The sequence below is a fragment of the Myotis daubentonii genome, chromosome 2 (assembly GCF_963259705.1).
Source record: "Myotis daubentonii chromosome 2, mMyoDau2.1, whole genome shotgun sequence".
NCBI classification, from domain to species: Eukaryota; Metazoa; Chordata; class Mammalia; order Chiroptera; family Vespertilionidae; genus Myotis; species Myotis daubentonii.
The window spans coordinates 135,969,303-135,991,534 of record NC_081841.1 but is presented as its reverse complement, the minus strand read 5'-3'; positions in this window follow the sequence as shown (position 1 = coordinate 135,991,534).

Genomic DNA, 22,232 nt, shown 5'->3' with positions numbered 1-22,232 from the left:
TTGGCCCCTTGAGTGTGGCTCTTCCACAAAATACCGACTTCTGTGCATGGGCCACGAAGTTTCAATCTCACTGTATGTGCGCACCCACATGTGGTATTTTGTGGAAGAGCCACACTGAAGGGGCCAAAGAGCCGCATGTGGCTCGCGAGCTGCAGTTTGCCAACCACAGGCCTACGTGGTCCTCGCGTCCTCGCGTGACACCCTCACGTCATCACAAGATGGCTGCCCTCATGTTGTCACAAGATGGCTGGCAGGGGAGGACAGTTGGGGGTGACCAGGTGGGCAGGAGAGGGCAGTTGGGGGCCATCAGGCCAGCAGGGGAGGGCAGTTGGGGGTGATCAGGCTGGCAGGGGAGCAGTTAGGCATCAATCAGGCCAGCAGGAGAGCAGTTAGGTGGCAATCAGGCTGGCAGGCAGAAGAAGTTAGGGGCAATCAGGCAGGCAGGCAGGTGAGCGGTTAGGAACCAACAGTCCAGGATTGTGAGAGGGATGTCTGACTGCGGGATTGGGCCTAAACCCACGGTCAGACATCCCCTGAGGGGTCCCAGATTGGAGAGGGTGCAGGCAGGGCTGAGGGACACCACCCCCTCCCCGTGCACGAATTTTGTGCACCAGGCCTCTAGTCTATAAAAGCCTAAGCAACTGTTCAACCATTCAACTGGTAGCTATGACGTGCACTGACCACCAGGGGGCAGAGGCTCTGATCAGTAGGTTAGCTTGCTGCTGGGGTCCAGCCCATCGGGACTGGGCAAGACAGGCCAGACACTGGAGCCATCCCGTGGTCCCTTCCCAGCCCCCATGGGTCCCGATCAGAACTGGGTGAGATGGCCAGACATGCCCTGGACAAATCCATGCACCAGGCCAATTTCAACCCAATCTCCACAGGCCAGGAACCCCATCGGTGCATGAGTATGTGCACCGGGCCTCTAGTATTAATACTACAACCTAATAAAGGTTATTTAAGAAAGAAAATTACAGGTCAATCTCACTTATGAATATCAATGCAAAAAATATATGATCTCACTTATATGTGGAATCCAATGAACAAAGTTAACAAACAACATAGAAACAGACTTATAGATACAGAGAATAGACTGACAGCTGTCATAGGGAGGAGGTTTGGGGGCTGGGTGAAAAAGTTGAAGAGATTAAGCAAAAAAAAAAAACCACCCTAAAGCAAAAATCTCAAAGACACAGACTGTTGTATGGTGATTATCAGAGGGAAGGGGGGTGGGGCAGGTAGAAGAGGATAAAGGGTGGATAAATGGTGATTAAAGGAGACTTGACTTGGGGTGGTGAACACACAATACAATATACAGATGATGTATTATAGAATTGTACACCTGAAACCTACATAATTTTATTAACCAATGACACCCCAATAAGTTCAATAAAAAACAAAAGTAAAATAAAATAAATATTAAGTTGAATAAAAAACATTTAAGAAATACAATATAAGCTAGTGGGATTCATTTTGGGAATTTCAGAATTAGTTCAATATTAGAATATTAGAAAAGAATTATATAATGTAATATAATATAATAACTTATATAATTTATAAATTCATCATACCAATAATTATAAGAAGAGAAATTATGTGATTATCTCCATAGATATTTAAAAGGCTTGACCTAATTCAATATATATTCTTGACAAAAGAAAGGGGGAGTGATAGAGGGAGAAAAGGAGGAAGGAAGAAAAGTAGGAAGGAAAGAAGGAAGGAAGGATAAAGAAGAGATTAACCAAAGAACTTATATGCATATATACATAACTCATGGACACAGATAATAGTGCAGGGAAGGCCTGGGGAGGGGGCAGGAGTGGGGTGAAGGGGATCAATGGGACATCTGTAATACTTTCAGTAATAAAGATAAATTTTTTAAAAAATATATATTTTATTGATGATTTTTTACAGAGAGGAAGGGAGATAGAGAGTTAGAAATATCGATGAGAGAGAAACATCGATCAGCCGCCTCCTGCACATCTCTCACTGGGGATGTGCCCGCAACCCAGATACATGCCCTTGACCGGAATCGAACCTGGGACCCTTCAGTCCGCAGGCCAATGCTCTATCCACTGAGCCAAACTGGTTTCGGCAAAGATAAATTTTTTAAAAAAGAAAACCTCAGTAAGAGTCTATGGATATTTCCTTAATATGATTTAATCATAATGAGGCCACCAGACATTGTTGCTTCCCAATGTGCTGGATAGGAAGTGCACAGAACCACCTTGAAATATTCCTCCCACAAATATTGAGTCTAAATCTAATCAAGCTCTAGAGCTAACTATCAATTTATAAGAAATAAATTGAAATAAATAAATATGGAAGAGGGAGGATTAAGTTTAAGATACCACAAATTCAGAGTGGTAAAAAAAAGTGATCCATTTTCCCCAATTGGCTGATTTAAAAAAAAAAAAAAAGGTGGGAATATTCTGATTAAAAGAAATTTAGAAGACATTACAATTCCATGCAATGAACAGACCTAGTTTTGATTACCATGAGAAGAAAACAACTACAAAAACATGTTTTTGAGACAATTGGGGAAATTTTAATATGACTAGGTAGTAAATAGTACCACAAAATTATTGTTAATTTTTATATGTTGATGACAATGCAGTTATATGGAAAAGAATACCTGCAACTACACTTGTTGATGTATATTGGACTACATAGGACTTAACTAATGTGTTATTTCTGAGTTGCTACCAAATCCTTCAATAATAATAATAAAAGGAACAGATGATGCAAATGTGGCAAAACCTTGATAATTTTTGAATCTGAATGATGGTTATCTGGAGGGTTTGTTGTACTACTTTCTTTACTTTTATGTATGTTTGAAATTTAGTCAAAATTCAAAAACCTTTAAACTTCTTTCCCTGGTAGTAATATTTAAAGTAACATTTCTATTTGTACATATACATGCCAGTTTTCTTTGTTAAAGCAGAAGATAACATTGTCAACTCCCTATTTTCATACATGTGTAGTGTGAGGAGGGAAGGGAAGAAAGCAAAACTCTCTGACTATTGGATTCTTATTTAAACAAAAAGCCTGAGAGTCTATGCCATATATTTTAACACAGAGAACAATTTTTATAGAGGTCCATAATTCACAAAATAGGAGACAATAAGGAATTATACTTTCCTGCTAGAACTGCTAAGTAACAATTATTAAAAGAAGGAGCTTACTCTTACGTTTTCTATTATGTTAAATGAACTCTGGTTGGTGATTCCTTTAATATGAAACTATATCAGAATAACAATGAAAGTTAAGAGTATGACTTAATAGTAGTTTGAGGTAAAAGTCAGGTTTTTTCCATGGGAATTAATGTGATTGCCAAAAAAATCTCATGGGATCTTAGGTAATCATATAGAGTTATATTTCTAGAATAAGCAAAGTAATGTTTCTATTCTGCCCTGCAGTTATTAGATGATACTGGGTTATTTAGTCTCTTTTTCAGACCATTCCTTCCATGGAAGGAATGGTGAAAGGCATTAGAAAGTATTAGCTTGGAGAAAAGATCTTTCAGTGGCATCTGCAGTGGCACACTGCAGATGGTTGAAGTACAGCATTCTGAAGGGATAGAAGAAAAGTTAGAACCAATTATGGAAATTATAGGAAAGCTGATTTTGGATGAGCATGAATGCTGGGAAAGGCAATCCACCATGGACCTGAAGTAGCCCAGCGAGGCCCTAACTTCTCTGTTGAGGCCATTTATCAGTGTTGAGTTTGCAGTAAGCAACCACTGAGGGATATGTTGATTCCACTTTGGAAAAAAGGTGGATTTTCTTGCCACTTATTATAAAAGCAGTGGATTCCCCAAACTCAGTACTCTTAACCTAAGACACAAACCTATTGTGTGCACAAGATACACCTGGGCCCCTCTTCTGTTCCTCCATGGGGCTTGGGGTATAAGAGAAACTAACTGAAATGTGATGTTCATCCTGCTTGTTAATTGTAAATAGTGAAATCTTTTGTCTCTGACTCAGGCATCTCTGTCTTCTACCAGCATTGATGAAACAGTGATAGGCCAACTTATTAACTTATAAGTAGGGTTAGATCAATAAACCCCAGACCCAACAAAGGAGAAGCACATACTGGTTCCCTCTCTGGAGGTATTCAAAGGGGAATGGGATAAACCTCGTGATGAGAATGCCACATAAACATAGCAAAAAATAAAGCCCCAGATTAGTTTTCCTTGGATTTTCAATGTCATTCAAATTGCATAAGTTCTATTATTCCTTTTAGGAAACACAGTATATAGACTTGGCTGCAAAATACCAGAAGAATTTTAGCACCCCAGGAAGTCAAGATTTGAACCTCTAAACTCTGCTTTGACAATCCTCTTTCTGCTCTATTATAAGTATTTCCAACTTGTCTTATTGGAAATTCATGGACATAAGTTTTATTAGCCTCAATGAGACTTTAGTGTCTAATGTAGTAGTAGGCATACTCAACATTTTTCTCTCATTGCTGAAGGCCTCTGATATATTTATCAGAATATTTTGAAAATGTGTATAAAAATCTACTCTGGCAATTTAAATAAGTGGTGTGGTTCATGTCTGGATCACATGATAACTGGTTTTCACTGACCATAAACAAAGCTTTACTACCTTCCTTTGTCTTTTCTATTGCAAATGCTTTGTGCATCATACACATTTGTCCACTGGGTGGCAATATGTACTCAAGAATGTTTACTGTTTCTGGTTTATCAATCTAGTTGAATCCAAGATGTCAAACTCTTTGCATCTGGAAATAGCCATTGTATCAAATCTTAAGAAACAGTATTATCTGAATTCAAGATGCTACCTAGAAGTGACTAAGGAGATTTTAATAATATTAATACTTCCTAAACTTAACTCAGCACACTCTTCTCTCACAACATGTTCATACATCACACATTTGCAAAATAGATTATCCCTCCTGGTCTTCTCATTCCTTGCCCTTTTACAGTTGTTCATACCCCACTTCTTAAACATATGCCCTTTTTAAATTTCCCTAAACTGTTTTCCAACTCCAATACTCTTAGTGCCCTATCTCTTATTTCAGTGACTACTGCCTGACAATGAACTATCCCTTTTTTTCATTTTGTTTCTTGATTTCACTCCTCCACAGTGAAATACCATCAAGTTCTCGTGTGATACCACATGCATCCCCTCTGGTTTGGTCCTGCATCCTAGAGAAGCAGAGTAGATCTTGGATGTTCATATAATCTTGGGAAGTCACATAGTTCTTTTCACTTTAATTCTGCCCAAAATGCAGAATACAACCAATTAACTAGCTCTACGTAAGATTTATCTTCAGTTAAGAGAGAGAAAAACTTCCGAGAAATGAAATTGTATATTACATATGATTACAACATGAGAAAACCCACGAAAAATATATATACATATTTTAAAAATTGAAAACAATAATAATAGTTGTTGTGTTGGATGATGAAATTATGAAAGCTTGCTTATATTTCTCCTTTTGGCTTTTTCTATATTTTCCTATATTTTATTTAACAAAATATATTTTTTCAAGCGAACAAGTATAACTGTGCAAAAACCATCTTTAATCTTTCTCCTTCCTTGATTAAAAAAAAATTCCTGTTGCTTTAATATATCCTTCTATCTAATTTTCCAAAAAGTACTTAATAATACTTTGACATTTTCTTGAATCTCCACATGGTGCTGAGTGTGATGGGAGAATTGGCTTATGCTCTTTTTTAAAAAAAGTTCTTTATTTTAGAATAGCTTTTAGATTTATAGAGAATTGCAAATATCCCATACCCAGTTTTCCCTATTACTAACCTCTTACATTAATTTGTTACATTTGTTACTAATAAGCCAATATTGTTACATTACAATTAACTAAAGTCCATACTTCGTTCAGATTCCCTATGTTTTCACCTAATGTCCTTTTTCTGTCCCAGGACCCCTTCCAGGGGACCACTTTACAGTTAGTCACCGTGTCTCCTTTTGGCTGTGACAGTTTCTCAGACTTTCCTGATTTTCTGCGACTTTAGCAGCTTTGAGGAGTAGTATTCAAGTATTTGGTAAAATGTCCCTCCAGTGGGATTTCTCTGATGATTTTCTAATGATTTGACTTGGATGATGGATTTGGGGAGGAAGACCACAGAAACAAAGTCATATCAAGGGTAGGTACTATCAACATGATTTAGCACTGTTGGTCATCTGGCTGAAGCAGCATTTGCCAGGTTTCTCCACTGTGAAGTTGCTCTTTCAACCCCCTCCATGCTTTCCTCCTTGGTGATGCCTGCACAGCCACCAATTAACTTTGCTCCACCTCGGGAGGGCAGAGTATATACAGAAATTATTTGAAATATTTCTGCACAGGTAACTTGTTTACTTTCTTCCATTTATTATTTATGCCATACTTTATAACAGTAGAGACTCGTGGATATTTATTTTATACTTTGGATTATAATTCAATAGTATTTTATTTTCTTGCTCAAATTGGCCATTTGGAACTTTTTCAGTTGGGCTCTTGTGTCCTTTTGACATAACTCTATCATTATGAGTTGTTTTCTGTTTTGTTTTTCTTCCTCCTTCTTTTCTGGCACTGTATGTCTTCCAAAATCACCTTGTATAATTCCTGCCTCACTCCTAGAACTGGCTCATGCTTTTTAACTCTTCATTATAAACATAAATATTAAAAAACACTGAATGTCTATTGCATGCAAAACTTTGTGTTAGTAATACATTTTTTAAAATGTCTTTTTTAAAATGTGGCATATCATGCATTTTAGCTGACCAAGTTAGACAAATGTATACTACCATAATTCTATATATTAAGCCTTACATTAGCCTAAAAATTCATAGTAATATTTGTTCATTCTTTGCTTTCTACCCAGAAATATTTGAGGGAGGGGTCAAGTATGCTATAGGTAACGTGCCATTGTGGCATATGCTGGGCACTCTGCCTTGGGCCCCAGTACCACTCTCTTGACCTTCAGATCAGAGCACTTTTACCACAGAGCTTTGCTATATGTAATCATTGATTTATGCATTCAACTCATTAGTTAATTAATTCATTCAACAACAACAAAAAATATTTAAATAGCTGCTTGGCACTGTTAGGGTTTGCATGTACAAATTTGGAGAGGTAAGCCACTTAAAGAACTGAACCTGAGATTGAATTAACTGCCACCAAGTGGAGTAAGCCCTCAGGTTGGCAAGGACATTGTTGGTAGGTAACCATTCAGATTTTCCTCTTAGACATATTTTCAAAATCAGATGGTGGAAACTGGTCTGACTGTGCAATCCAAGCTTATCATTTCCTGTGAAGGTGCTACCAGTCTTCCAGCATCTCAGGCAGAAGTCTTTGAGTTATTTTCCTGTCTCACTTCATGTTTTATTTATCGAGTCACTGCTTTGTTCAAATCGGCTCCTTCTCTCACCTTTAGCCCCTTCATGAAGACCTCCAAGTTAGCCATGCCAAGAAGCAAACACTCTGAGAGGGTCTCAGCCAACTACAAGTTCACTGCTGCTCTGAGCCTTTTCTCCTATTGCTCTCTCCTGTGAGATTCCTTTTCTTTTAAACTCTTTCATCATTGACTTGCCCGTGTTCAGCAAATATTTGAGTGGTTATTATGATAGCAATATATGGAAAGCAAAACTAGGTACTCTTCCCATACCAGAATTTGCTATGTCCCTCCCTATCCTTCTGAAAGGAAAGAAGATCTAGTTGGTACAATGGGTACATGAACAAATATGTGGAAGCCGTTTACCTTTACCAGGCATAGTGGTGACCAAAGTATCAGCCTGTGGGGGGGGGGTAGTCAGGAAAGAAATTGGTCCTTAGATTAGGGATGAAAGTAACTCAAATAGTTTAAATAGAGTCATAGATGGTTTTACTTGGTGAGATGAAATGGCCTAGTATTTCAAAATCTGACAATTTTAGCATGGCAAGAAGGCATGGTGCACCATAGGAAAATGGTCAACATTTTTTTTAATATATTTTTTATTGATTAAGATATTACATATGTGTCCTTGTCCCCACGTTACCCTCTATTCCCCCCCCCCCCCGCTCATGCCCTCACCCCCCCCGTTGTCCGTGTCCATTGGTTAGGCCTATATGCTTGCATAAAAGTTCTTTGGTTGATCTTTCCCCCTTACCCCTCCCCTCCCCTACCTTCCCTCCAAGGCCCGACAGTCCAATCAATGCCTCTCCGTCTCTGGATCAGTCCTTGTTCATCAGTTTATGTTGTTTATTATATTCCACAAATGAGTGAGATCCTGTGGTATTTATCCGCTCTCCAGTTCCATCCATGCTGTGGCAAATGGTAAGAGTTCCTTTTTCTTCTTCTTCTTCTTAAAGAATACCTTTCAGCATTTCATATAATGCTGGTTTGGTGGTGATGAACTCCTTTAGCTTTTTCTTATCCGTGAAGCTCTTAATCTGACCTTCTATTCTGAATGATAGCTTTGCTGGATAAAGTAATCTTGGTTGCAGGTTCTTGCTATTCATCACTCTGAATATTTCTTGCCACTCTCTTCTGGCCTGCATGGTTTCTGTTGAGAAATCAGCTGACAGTCGTATGGGCACTCCCTTGTAGGTAACTGACTGTCTTTCTCTTGCTGCTTTTAAGATTCTCTCTTTGTCTTTTGCCCTTGGCATTTTAATTATGATGTGTCTTGGTGTGGTCCTCTTTGGATTCCTTTTGTTTGGGGTTCTCTGCGCTTCCTGGACTTGTAAGTCCATTTCTTTCACCAGGTAGGGGAAGTTTTCTGTCATTATTTCTTCAAATAGGTTTTCAATATCTTGCCCTCTCTCTCCTTCTGGTACCCCTATAATTCTGATGTTGGTATGCTTGAAGTTGTCCCAGAGGTTCCTTACACTATCTTCATATTTTTTGAATCTCTTTTCTTTTTTCTTTTTCGGTTGGGTATTTTTTGTTTCTTTGTATTTCAAATCTTTGACTTGATTCTTGGGATCCTCTTGTCTGCTGTTGGATCTCTGTAGATTATTCTTTATTTCAGTCAGTGTATGCTTAATTTCTAGTTGGTCCTTTTTCATGTCCTCCATGGTCTCACTATACTTATTGAGGGATTCATTAAATTTATCGGCGGTTTCCATAAAATTCTTGAAAAACCTTATAAACGTGGCCTTGAACTCTATATCCAGTCGTTTGCTTTCCTCCATTTCTGCCATTTGTGACCTGTTTCTTTGTCTCCGCATTTTGGCTGCTTCCCTGTGTTGATAGAGTGGCCCTGTGCGCCAGGTGTCCTGTAGGGCCCAGTGGCTCAGCCTCCCCAGTTACCTGAGGTGGACACTCTTGGTGCACTCTTGGTGCCTTGGTTGTTGTAGGATCACTGGGAGGAATTGACCTCCAGGCCAATTGGCTGTGAGAATCAGCTGTGTCTGGAGTGGGAGAACTTCTGTGCTGAAGACACCCTTCTGGGGCAAGACTTGCTTCAGTGGGGCTTTGGTGCTCACTGAGTCTGCTCCCGGAGTGTGTCCCTTATGGATCTGAGGGGTTGCAATCTGACCACTGGGTACAGTGGCTCCTGGATCTAAGGAGGTGCTAATTCAGCCTCTGCCTGAGGCCACACAGCAGGAGCCACGAAGAGGCTCAGCTGTGAAGCAATGCAAGCCGCTGCGGGGCCTTGGGCCTTCTCTTGGAAGTTCCGGGTCTGCCTGGCTCAGCTGCAGTTAGGTAATTATCAGTTTGCAAAGGGCCGGTACATTCACATGCAAAAGCCTCTGCCGCAGCCTGGGTGGGGCGGGGTCTTAGGGAATCAAAGGGCGGAGCAAAGAGCTATGGCTGATTCTCCGCCCAGCCCTAAGGAGTCCCGAGTCTCAGTGACCCGATAATTACTGCAAGCACCTCTGAGGGAAAGCCGCCCTCAAGTTCGCCTGCTGCCCGACAGTGCAGCTTCTCCCGGTATGAGTCCTGGGTCCCCAGAGACTTCCTGGAACCGGAGTTCAGAGCAGTCGGGAGCTTGTGATTCAAAAAGACAGCCACGTCCTCAGGTGCCACCCCCTTTCTGCGCGTGCCGCTGTACCTCTGCACTTCACCTCTGCAGCTCCTCTGGCTCTCCCTGTGCTTTTCTTTCCTTCTAGTTGTAGAATTTACACTCAGCCAGCGTTCCTGTTGTTCTGGATGATGTCTGCTCTGTCCTTTGAGGTGTTTTTCAATTGTTGTGGGAGGAGGCAATTTCCCGGTGTTTATCTATGCCGCCATCTTAGTTTCTTTGTCGTCAACATTTGATATGAAAAAAAAATGGCAGGTACCAGACTATGAGGGTCCTTGAATGACATGCAACAAAATTAGGGGCTTTGTCTTTTAGATAATAAAGGTCATTACAATATTTAGAAAGAGGAATAACTTAAACAGTGGTCTGTATGTGGCATGGATTGGAGAAAGGTGAGACCACATACAAGGCAACCAATTAGGAAATGACCATAGAGTCTGGGTAGAGATGCCAAGGCCTGAATCAAGATAAGAAGTGTGCTGAAGGAGAGGCAGGAATGAATCTGAATGAATATATATATATGTATATATATATATATCTTTGTCTCCATTCCCAGCACAGAGCTCCTAAAACCCTTGGAATTTCCTTTTATGAAAGCCATAAAGGTGTCTTTTGTTATGTTAATGAGATGACTTTTGGAAAGCTCCTAGGTAACCTAAAGATGGAGACTGATTGACAAAAGAACCAACCCTATGACCAGAGGGTTAGAATTTACAGTTCTACCCTCTAACCTCTGGGAGGTGAGAATGGCTGGAGGTTGAATCAATCACCACTGGTCAATGATTTAATCACTCATATCTATATAACATAGTGTCCATGAACAACAAAAGATGATTCAGAGAACTTCCAGATAGGGATTCTGGGAAATTGGTTCATCTAGAGAGACTATGGGAGCTCTGAACCTTTTTCCACATACTTTGTCCTCTGCATCTGTTCCATCTGGCTGCTCCTGAATTATATTCTATTATAATAAACTAGAGGCCCGGTGCACAAAAATTTGTGCACTCGGGGGGGAGAGGGGGTCCCTCAGCCCGGCCTGTGCCCTCTCACAATCTGGGACCCCTCCAGAGATAACGACCTGCTGGCTTAGGCCTGCTCCTGGGTGGCACAGGGCAGGCCCAATCCCTAGGTGCAGCCCCTGGTCGGGCTCAGAGCAGGGCCGATTGGGGAGTTGGGGCACCGCCCCCTGTCATGCACAGAGCAGGGCGGATCTGGAGGTTGCAATGCCACCCCTAGTCACGCTCAGGGTAGGGCCTATTGGGGGGTTGGGGCACCGCCCCCTGTCACACTCAAGGCAGGGTCGATAGGGAAGTTGTGGCGCCACCCCCGGTCACGCACAGAGCAGGGCAGATCAGGGGGTTGGGGCGCTGCCCCCTGTCATGCACAGAGCAGGGCCCATCAGGGGGGTTGGGGCTCCGTACCCTGTCACACACAGAGCAGGGTTGATCAGGGGGTTGGGGAGCTCCCCACTGTCATGCACAGAGCAGGGCCGATCAGGGGGCTGAGGAGCTCCCCCCTGTCATGCACAGAGTAGGGCCAATAGGGGAGTTGCGGCACCGCCCCCTGTCATGCACAGAGCAGGGCCCATCAGGGGGGTGGGGCTCTGTACTCTGTCACACATAGAGCAGGGCGGATCAGGGGGTTGAGGAGCTCCCCATTGTCACTCACAGAGCAGGGCCCATCAAGGGTTTGGGGTGCCACCCTCTATCACCCACAGAGCAGGGCCGATCAGGGGGTTGGGGCGCTGCCACTGTCACACTCAGGGCAGGGCCGATGGGGAGGTTATGGCTCTACCTCGTCACACACAGAGCAGGGCCCGTGGTGGGGGGGGGGGGAGATTGGGGCGCCGCCCTCTATCACCCACAGAGCAGGGCCAATCAGGGGGTTAGGGCGCTGCACCCTGTCACACACACAGCTGCAGGGCGATCAGGGGGTTTGGGTACTGCCCCGTCACGCTGATCCCGGAGCCGGGAGGCCTCGCGGCTCCACTGATCCCGGTGCCGGTGCCGGGAGGCATATTACCCTTTTACTATATAGAATAGAGGCCTGGTGCACTGGTGGGGGCTGGCTGGTTTGCCCTGAAGGGTGTCCTGGATCAGGGTGGGGGTCCCACTTAGGTGCCTGGCCAACCTGGGTGAGGGGATGATGGCTGTTTGCATCCGGTCACACACCCTTTAGTGTGGGAGTCCCCACTGGGGTCCCTGGCCAGTCTGGCTGAGGGGCTGAGGGCCATTTTCAGGCTGACGGGTGACTGAAGCCCCCAACTGCTCCTTTTTTTTTTTTTTATTCTGGGCCAGCTTTAGCTCTGAGGCCTCGGCTGCTGAAAACAGGTTTCTGGCCTTTGTTTACTGTCTGTATTTGATACAATGTTGCGGTCCGGCTGGCTGAAGCTCGGCTGAGTAAAGTAGGTTTCTGGGGTTTTGTTTATCTTTTATATTTGCAACATAGTTGCTTAGAGTTGCAGCTGAGAGGCCGGCAAGTCAGGCGGGGAACGTTGGAGTCCTCTGTCACTGAAGCAAGCAAGCATCCCTATTCGCATCAGCGGCCTGACTGCCGGCCGCCATCTTGGCTGGCAGTTAATTTGCATATCACCCTGATTAGCCAATGGGAAGGGTAGCGGTCATACGCCAAATACCATGTTTCTCTTTTATTAGTGTAGATTAATGACCTAGTAAGTAAAATGTTTCTGAGTTCTGTGAGCCACTCTAGCAAATTAATTGAACCCAAGCACCTGTGTCATTGAAACCTGTGATCTATAGCTAGTTGGTCAGATGCACAGGTGACAACTATCTCTAGGAGCTAGTGTCAGAATTGAGGGCATTGCAGAACACCCAGCTTGTGTCAGAGAATTGCTTTGTGGTGTGGGGAACTGTGATATGGAATTGGTCCCAGAACCTTTAAAGTAGGAATACAAAATGAGAGTAAGGACAGAATGCTGGGTAACCACCAGTTTCTTGGCTCAGGACACTGGGTGAATGGTGATGTTATTAATTAGGATAGAGGATACTGGAGGCTAAATAGTTTTTTGGAAGGGCTGGGGTGTGGTGATGGTAAATGTCTTGAATGTACTTTGGGACATATTATCTGATTATTTGCACTAATCAACTTCATATATTATCCTATCTAATAATAGACAAACATGGTAATTGATCATACCTTTGCTACACCTCCCATTGGCTAATCAGTGTGATATGCAAATTAACCACCAACAAATATGGCAGCTAATTTGCATACTGCAGGCAGGGCAGGCCAGCGCGAGCCGCCATCTGGGCCCCCGTGTGCTGCCTAAGCCCTGCCCCCAGCTGGGACCCCCGTGTTCGGCCCTGGGCGGGTGGGACCCCCGTGTGTGGCCCTGGGTGGCGGGGCTTGGCGGCGATATTGGCCTGAGGTAGCCTTATTCTTGCAGGAATATTCCTCCAATGGGCTTCTAGTTAACATATAAGTTAGAACGCAAAGTCTCAGCAAAGAAAAACTTCCTTATTACCATTCATCAATCAATCAATATACCAGTCACACATATTTTAGTGCTCATTTATGTTTTCTAAGGAGTTCAGTGCAATAGATACTATGGACCATACATTCCAAATTTTCCAAGATACTTTCACTTTTCTACAGTATTATTCTGTTCAACAAATGCAATTTGTTAAAATTAATGTAATCTAATTTTTATATCTTGTAAGACTTTTCTCAGAAGCAAGTTCATAAATCATTAAAAAACTTAAGGCATAAGTCTTCCAAGTAAGGATAATCCAGAAGAAGAACTCAACTGCCATTAAAGAGCCATGTATTGATAACTGTGTTTTGTTAGGGTTCACAGATATCCAGAAAGTGACTGCTGTTTTGGGTGGGGGAGTGAGAGAGAGCTGCACTGAGGAGAAGCTGAATGGTAGCATGGCTCGGAAAATGAACAGTATCTGAAAAGTTAGACAGGGGGTGAGGAGAGCAGCATTAGGAAAGACAGGAAGTTGGAAATGATCTCAACGTGTTCAAGGAAGATTGAGGACTATGGCCTGTCTTGATTAGTCTTTTGACTCAGCCAGATGGGTTGTATGACTCCTATTACTGCTCCCCTTGTCCATCTCCTGTTCAGAATTCACTTTGTGATAATTTTTCTTAGGTATGATGAAATTTCCTAGTTGTGTAGTGTATAGAATATGTTTTTCCATTCCCTTCTGGCTTTTTACAATTTGCATCTCATGCTGAACTTTAGCTTTTCTGACCTTAGTCCTAAATGCTTTTGCTAAATTTTAGTTTCCCCTTGCCAACTTAGTTTCTATTTTTGGTAACATTTCCATTTCCCTGTGAGGTCTACATGTACCCTTTTGAGTTAATGAAATAGAAATTCCCATTAGCGTTACTGTATAATAATGAAATATTCTTCTAGCATATTTTAAAGAGCTGTGGATCAGCCCAGCCAGCATGGCTCAGTGGCTGACTGTCAACCTATGAACCAGGAGGTCATGGTTTGACTCCCGGTCAGGGCACATGCCGGGGTTCTGGGCTCAATCCACAGCAGAGAGGGTGCAGGAGGCAGCTGATCAATGATTCTCTCTCATCATTGATGTTTCTATCCCTCTTCCTCTCCCTTCCACTCTGAAATTAATAAAGATATATTTAAAAGAAGTAAAGAGCTGTGGATGAAATAAACACATGGTACTGAAAAATCTGTAATGTAACAAGGATATATAAAAGTGCCTCCTGCACAGTCGGCATCCAATAATCTTTTCTAAATGAATGAATTTTACATAATAACCTATTAATAAAGAAGAATACTTCTTTCGTATTACTTACATTTTACAAGCCCTGTTTACTGGCCAGAGCAAAAAATACCTTAGGCAGTTCAGGAACTACGCAGCTAGGTGCTGGTTCCTCTAGATACACTTTCCCCAGCTTCCCCTTCATCTAGTCAAACTTTGATTTCTGCGGCTCCAGGTTAAGATGAGTGAAGGTCAGGGACCTGGTGCCTTCACCCCCACCCCTACCTTGTTTCAGGGGGCCCTAGCTCAGGAATCTGTACGAAGTGTATCAAAACACTAGTCAAGTGGCTGACCTCTACTGCAGCTATTTGTTTACAAATAGGAGCTCTGAACACTTTGAAAACAGTTTGTTCGTTACAGTTGGTGAGCATTCCTTTTATAATTTGTTTACACCATGTGTTGAATAAACTACTGACGCCACTGATAGAGAGCAAAAGTAAAATTAAAATTCAACTAGCCTCACTCTGACGGCTGATCATAAATTCCAAATTAGCAAAGTGCAAATTAATAAGAGTGCATTATCTGTGTCTTTATATGTATGTATATAGGGTTCACATGCATGTGAATTAAGAGTTATAGCAATTTAGAACAGGAAGGAAACATTAAAAAATTCTGTTCAAAGCCTACATTTTGCAGATGAAGCTTGTTCTTGTACCCAAGAGACTAGTTCTATGTTTAAACACAATCCAGAAATAACCTTCTTTACAGATATAATTTGCTGTAATTCCATGGCTCCACTGCGCACATTAAATGTTATGTAATGCTCTTCCATTAGTTGTCTTAGCATGTCCTATGAGTCTCCCGGAACTTTGAAGGCAGGGGCTTTGTTTTATTTACTTTGTGTTACCCACAGTGTTTGTCCCAGTCCAGCCCCACCTCTGATATGGGATGGCATATCAGTCCATCTGCAGACAGCCTGATGCTACACTGAGATGAAGAAAACAGGCATTAAGGAGCTAGGTCTCCTGCAGGCTTTGCAAATGTTCTTCTCCTTCGGGATATCTGTTAGTTTCCCTGGATAGCCTTATTTGCTGTTTGGAGCCTTGTTGTCTGCACTCTTCACCTGATAGTTATGAAGCTGTGACCCAAAGTGCAGGCCCTCCCACCCCAGTGTTCCCCCACCTATACCAACAGTGACATTGGACTGGGCTGGACTTGTCATTCCCTGGTTTGGACACAAATTGGAATTGCTGCCGCTCTCCAGCCTCCCCCTTCAATGCGGCCCCCAGCTCAACCTCCTTCGTCCTGGAGTGCTGCATGGTAAGTAACTCAGGCAGCCTGCAGTGATCCACGCGTAGAGTTCCAGCCATTGCTGACCTGGCACTGCTACATAAAACAAAGGGGTGTTGAACAATTCAAAAGAATGAATGTTGACATTAATTGTACGCTCAACATTTGCTCAACATTTGCCGTACCAGACCCTGTTCTGGGTACTAGAGATGCAGCAGGGACCAAAACCAAATCCATGCCCTCAGAGAGTTTACATTAGTCATGATAAACAGATAAGTATAATATAAAATCACTGCTAAAATATAAGTGCTGTGTAGAAACATAAAGCAGAAAAAAGAACAGAAAATGACAGGAGGGAGTATTGTTTCAGGAAAAACAGTCAGGGAAGGTGTGAACTTAGAGACATTTTGGATTCATCTGCACATAGATGGTATTTAAAGCCATAGGAGGAGTGAGATCATCTAGAGCAGCGGTTCTCAACCTGTGGGTCACGACCCTTTTGGGGGTAGAATGACCGTTTCACAGGGGTCACCTAAGACCATCATAAAACACATATATAATTACATGTTGTTTTTGTGATTAATCACTATGCTTTAATTATGTTCAATTTGTAACAATGAAAATACATCCTGCATATCAGATATTTACATTACGATTCATAACAGTAGCAAAATTACAGTTATGAAGTAGCAACGAAAACAATTTTATGGTTGGGGGTCACCACAACATGAGGAACTGTATTAAAGGGTCGCGGCATTAGGAAGGTTGAGAACCACTGATCTAGAGAATAAATGCAATCAGCGAAGAGAGGTGTGAAGATTTGACTCTGGGAATTCCAACATTATGTTAGGTAAGGAAGATGAGGAGGGCTCAGGAAAGAAGGTCAGGAGGGAATACCCACTGAGATAGAAGGACAGGCAGGAGAGGGTAGTGTTCTGGAAGTCAAATTGAGAAAGTATTTCAAAGGGGGACAATCAACCAACAGCAAGAACTGAACGTTGAATATGTCAGTGTAGAAGTTAAAGGTGATCAAGGAGGTAGCAGTTTTATTGCAATGGAGGAGACCCCGGTTGGCGTCTGCTCGAGGTGGAACAAGAACTGGAGGGGTGGATAATCCAGCGCTTGAGGTGCGCTGCTGCAAAAGGAAGCAGAAGATGACTGGGGATAGCCAGAGAGGGCAGTGGGACCAAGAGAGGCTTTGATTTTTCTTAGATGGGAGAAATCACCGCATTTTCGTGTGCAGGGAGAAAACTGGTGTTGCAAGAGGGGGGTTATTGTGCAGGTAAGAGGCAATATGCCCATAGACCACATTCCCCCAGTAAAAAGAGAACTTTCAGCCAAAGACTTAGGCAAAACATTTCAAAAGAACACAGATAGTCAATGGTAAATTCACCATTGAGCAATCATGCATTTCGTTTCTGCTCTGTTTTGCTTTTTCATCATTAAGTTACTGTTCATGATATAAGTGAAGTTATACTGATAATATTAATGTCATTATAAGGAATTTTAGACACTGATCCTTCGTGAAGTCAGTGGATCTTAATGAGTTACTTTCAGTTTCTAAACCTAGAACAACTTGAGATTCCTCTCTTCGGGATATGATAAATAATCTGCCACATTATTATGATTAGAGTCATATTAAAACAATAGCAGCCTCCTTTCTGTAGCACTTCTGTTAATGGGGTTTTGATTTTCTCGAGGAAAGCCTCAGAAAAAAACAAAACAAAAAAGAAAAGGGAAAGGTATGACCCTATGAACAGAAAATACAACCTTTCCTGTTTGGGTTTTTCTCTTTATAATACCTCAGTTATAAGTTCCCAGGCATAAATAGGAGTAAAAACTGATAAGAAGTCCAATATACTTTTTCCTTAAAAAAAAATGTTTTCCACAGGATAAAAAATTTAGATAAGGCAAATAAGAAACAAGATTTTCAGGACATCAGAGTTGTGGTCAGAAAGAGGAGCACACTCAGTGAGTATAAAGCCTTAATTAAGAGAGATGTGATTGATTCCTGTTATGTAAAACTAGAGATTTTTTAGCTCTGGCCCTTTGTTTCCAGTGGTTAGAGCATCAGCCCGCACACCAAAGGGTCTTGGGTTCAATTCTTGGTCAAGGGCATATACCTGGGTTGCAGGTTTGATCCCCAGGCCTGGGCTGGGCAAGCACGGGAAGCAACCAACCAATGCGATGTTTCTCTGTTTCTCTCTTTCTCCCTCTGTCTCTTCCAGTCTCTCTAAAAATCAATGGAAAAATATCCTTTGGTGAGGATTAACAACAACAACAACAACAACACAAATACACAAAAAAACTAGAGATTTTTAGATCTAGAATAAAATATTTAAGATCATTTATTCCAATCACTTTACAGATAAATAAACTCAGGTCCAAGTGATTACATAACATACAAAGAAGCTGAGGTGATTACTGGCTATGTTGGATGAGTTTTAAAATTAATAAAAAGAAAACTGAAATAGTAATTATAGCAATAATAATTATAACATTATTGAGTGCTTTCATATACCAGGTAATGTGCTGACCACTTGACTGGTATAGTCATAACCTCATTTAAAGTTTATAGCATCTCTATGAGATAAGAAGTAAGAGATTTCTTTTTTTTTTTAATTGAACTTATTAGGGTGATGCTGGAAACCAATTCCAGCATGACAGCAGGGCTGAATCTGGGAATGGCTGAAGGCATTTCCCCAAACCTGAAAAGGGAAGATTGCTTGGCTGCCAGACAGCTCAGGGCATCTTAATCTACATGTTATTGCATCCTACTGGCCAAACACCTAAACAGCTGTAGGCTAATTCCCCCATTCTGACAATGCTTGTGTATACCCTTTGAAGTGTATATCTCTGCCTCGCCTCAGGACAAGTTGTGTTATTAAAAAGCATGGGGTCCTGAGTGGAGGAGACCTTAGACTTTAGACCTTAGACCTTAGACCTTAGACCTTAGATCTTAGTTTCCTTTAAGCTAAGCTCCTCTGACCCCCAAATGCCTTTCAAAATTATGCTTGCCTCTGGACTCCTATTTAATCTACTCACAGCCTTCTCCAGATTGCTGAACCCTTCTTAATGCTGGAACAAGAACCCTGGCAGGGTGACATCTATATAAATAAAAGGCTAATATGCAAAGTGTCCCCTTGGAAGTTTGACTGGGAATTTGATCACTCACTATGATGTGCACTGACCACCAAAGGGTGGCACGGAATGAAGGAAGGCCTTGCCTGGCAGCTGGCAGCTGGCAGCCAGGGAAGGAAGGGCCTGGCCGGCAGCCAGAAGACCCCAATCGGCTCTGATTGCCAGCCAGGCTTAGGGCCCTACCCGTGCACAAATTTTGTGCAGTGGGCCTCTAGTTGTTTAATAAAATTATATAGATTTCAGGTATACAATTCTACAATACATCATCTGTATATGGTATTGTGTGTTCACCAACCCAAGTTGAGTCTACTTACATCACCATTTATTCCCCCTTTACTCTCTTGTATCTCCCCCAACTCCAATATCCCCTTTTCCTTTGGCAATCACCATACTGCTGTCCTTGTCCAAGAGTCTTTTGTTTTTATTCTTTGCTTAATCCTTTCATCCATTTCACCCAGCCCCCACCTTCCCCCATGACAACTGTCTGTCTGCTTTCTGTATCCATGAGTCTGCCTCCATTTTTAATCAACTGTTATTTAACTGACTTACAAAGTTCATCACTTATCTCCATTTCCTTCTCTGTGAAAAAAAAAAAAAAAAAAAAGACTGATGCCTAGACCATGTTGAATGATTGAGGCTGGTAAATTTCTTTCCACTTATCTAATCTGCAATCTGCAGGCACAATCTACATTGGTATCTGCCTCTATTGGGAACTTGTTACAAATATAAATTATGAAACCGCACCCAGACTCTCATGGCTAGATATCATGCTCATTGCCTTATCTCCTTCAACTCACATAATGCTCCCATGGAGAGTTCCTTACGCCCTTTGCCTGAGGAAAAATAATTTGGTTCTAGTTTACAGATGTTTCTGCCCAAATGCCAGCACAAGGCATTCAAAGGGACCTAAACAACAATGGAAAATGGAAACCTCATTCAATACAATTTCAAACATAACATTTCATGGTAAACTTTGCCTAAGGAGGGAAATGTCTTGTTTCAGGAAATTGTCCTCAATTTTAATCATATAGCACTGGAAACATCACACAAATAACACATTTACATTAGTAGGTAATCTACTGAGTTCAATTAAACAATTGATTCATTCAATAGTTATAAAGTACTAGAGGCCCGATGCACAACATTCATGCACGGGTCGGGGGGAGGGGCCCTCAGCCCGGCCTGTGCCCTCTTGCAGTCCGGGACCCCGTGGGGGATGTCCGCCTGCTGGCAGTCAGACATCCCTCTCACAGTCCAGGGCTCTCGCAGTCCAGGACCCTCGCAGTCCAGGACCCCTAGCTCCTTATACCGCCTGCCTGCAGCTGAGTCAGGAGAGGCTCCCACCACTGCCGCTGCGCTTGCCAGCCGTGAGTTCGGCTTCTGGCTGAGTGGCACTCCCCCTGTGAGAGTGCACTGACTACCAGGGGGCAGCTCCTGCGTTGAGTGTCTGCCCCTTGGTCAGTGCGCATCATAGCGACAGGTCATTTCCTGTTCAGTTAATTTGCATATTAACCTTTTATTATATAGGATAGTCTGCTTTGATAACTAATACTCTAGCAAATGGTGCATATTCTTTAAGGGAACACCATCTCTATTAATTAGCTATGCCACAATAATGCTGTTGAAACTCAGTGATATTGAGTAGTAATGTTACCAGAAAGGGGACTTGGCCCTTAGTGGATCTGCCTAGGACTGGTCAGTAGTGTGTGGGTTCTTAACTTCATGCAGGAAAAATTTCAGAGCAGGAGTCCAGGTGACTATGAGGGAACATTTTTTTTAAAGCTGGGGACAATAAAACAAGAAAGGGCTTAGCATAGAAGAAGCAATAGGAGACCCTAGTCTGGGCTTCCCAAACTCTCTGGTAAGTCAGAAAAGTGGGCCTTGGGGACAGGTTCAGGGTTTGCTTGGGACAAGCTGCCACTGCCCATTGCTCCCTTGGTTGCAAGAGTTTAGGAGATCCATGCCTATGGGAGAAGTAGGGTAAGAAGAAGGGGAAGGGAATGGCATGCAGGCTGCTCCTCAGAGGGAGAGCAAAGCTGGGTCCTTTGTCTAGGCTTATTCTTCCTTTCTTGTAGGCAGGAATCTTAGGGGAGGTCTCAGAGGAGGGTTTCAACAGAATATTTGTCAGTTGTCTAGGGTCAAATAAGAAAAAACCGAATAGACCATTGTGTTCTTTGGTCTTGAAAAGTAGAAAGGATTGTGGGCAATAACAAGGAATTCTGAGGGCTGGAGTGTATGAGTATTTATGACTTTCAGCTCTGTTAGCCACCACAAAGCTATTGTTATAATATTCTACAGCAATATTTCCAATATAAAATGGCTCCTTATATTTGTTTAGAAGACTCTCAACAAGCCAATGTCTGCAGAACCTTAACCATAATCCTGTTATGGCAAATTATAGGTACCATATTATTGTTCCCATGTTTAAAAAGAGAAACTAGAGAGAGAAATAAAAAACAAACAAACATGCATTTCACTTTGGTAAATTAACAAATCACTGGAAGAATCTAAGATAAGCCAGGAGTCTCGCCTGGACAGTAGATTTTTAATTCTTTAAACAAAACTTTTGGGGAATGTTAGGGCACAAAAACAAATCTAATCACTAAGGCTTACTTTTGTGTGGCTTGTCAGAGAGAAATTTAATAAGCACATTTAATACTTAGGCAAGAACCAGCATAATTATGAATATTAAAAGGATTAGGAAGCTTGGTGAATCAGAAAAATTTTTCTGTGCTATCATTTTACACTGAAGGATATTTATTTCTTTCAGTGAGTGTCATGTTTGTTATTTGGGGCCTGGATTTTAGTTAACTTCTGTTATACTTAGTGTAATACTGAATGCCAATATTTTGTTACTTCAATTTCCCCACTTTTTCTCCCAATTCCCAAGCTTGCCAGCACTACAGGGATTCCTTTTGTGGAGACTTAGTATTAAAATCTGTCTTAGTTTTGTGAGTTTCTTACACAAAGGCCAAGTCAAAGCTGCAGGCATTGGTCCCCCTCCTTGATGACTGAACATTGCAGCTGAGTTGGGCCTGTTTTTCAGGTCACCTTCACTTTTGAATCTATTAGAAAGCACAGTCAATAAGTCTCTGATGGAATCTGGAAATAATGACAAGAAAAAAAA